This window comes from Nicotiana tomentosiformis, chromosome 11 (genome assembly GCF_000390325.3).
Source record: "Nicotiana tomentosiformis chromosome 11, ASM39032v3, whole genome shotgun sequence".
NCBI lineage: Eukaryota > Viridiplantae > Streptophyta > Magnoliopsida > Solanales > Solanaceae > Nicotiana > Nicotiana tomentosiformis.
In genome coordinates this window covers 3,071,125-3,072,395 of record NC_090822.1, presented here as the reverse complement: position 1 = coordinate 3,072,395, position 1,271 = coordinate 3,071,125, and positions in this window count along the sequence as shown.

Here is a 1,271-nt window from a genome sequence, read left to right as displayed (position 1 = left end):
ATGCTTAGGCTATGTGATAGTACTGTTGGGACCCACAAAGGTCGCGTACTTGTTGAATTATTTGCTAATTATTGTCTTGTACTCAGTCATATTTTTTCTTGTGTATCATACCTCAGTCTTGCTTGATATTTGTTGATTCACTATATAATCTTTGTTTGGGTTGATCTTTGTGATTTCCGAGAGCCCGAGTGTCACGCCCCGAACCTAGGAGCGAGACAAGCACCCGGTGCCTCACCTAACCTGGCGTACCAAATTGCGACTAAGGGACTCTGAACACATAATGTCATACTTTGGCCATGGGGCCACCTTGCAAGACAATTTGCGAAGCAAAATATAAAACTGAATGGAAACTAGCGCTAACTAAACATCAATATAAAGCTAGGCTGAAAAGGCCGTCATAGCTACTACAGCTGACAAACCACCAAATTATACATACCAGGCCTACAAACCCAACATACTGCACTAACCAACAGGATATGTCTACAAGCCTCTACTGATAGATGTACTATGATCGGAACAGGGCCCCGACCTACCCATAACATATATACAGATATACATAAGATGTACACAACACTCTAGACCTGGCAACTCCGAAAGGCGTGGAGCTTACCGATCAGGCTGAACTCGGGAAACACCTACTGAGGAGATCTACTCGTCTGTCTATCTGAACCTGCATGCATGAAATGCAGCGTCCCCGGAAAAGGGACGTCAGTACGAAATAATGTACCGAGTATGTAAGGCAATAACATAACTGAAAATCGAAACTGAACTGATAATATAATAACTGGAAGTAACTGGGAGTCAAAGATGATCTGGAGATATACTTACCTGCTGATACTGACTCAACTCCTTCAATGTAGTAAGTAAAATAATTGTACGGCCTTATAAGGCTCGGTATATATAACTGTTGTGCCATAGTAGGCTCGCTCATAGGCGCTCGGCCATACTAGGCTATGTATCTCGACCATGCTGGGCTCGCTCATAGGCGCTCGGCCACAGTAGGCTCGGTATATAAATTTCCATCTGATCAGAGGTTGCCCAATAGGGGCCTGCCCATCGATTATAGCTCGATGGTAATGAAAATACTGTAATACTGTATGTATAGGCTTGTTGCTCTCTTGACTGGAAGAAGACAATACTAAATTGAATATAGAATCTCGATAAGGAATAATATTGTAACTTATGAGACTAGAATAGTGTGAATAAATTCATGAATATGAACTTCTCTTTTGTCTCATTACTAACACATGTAGCTACGAGATCATGCCAAA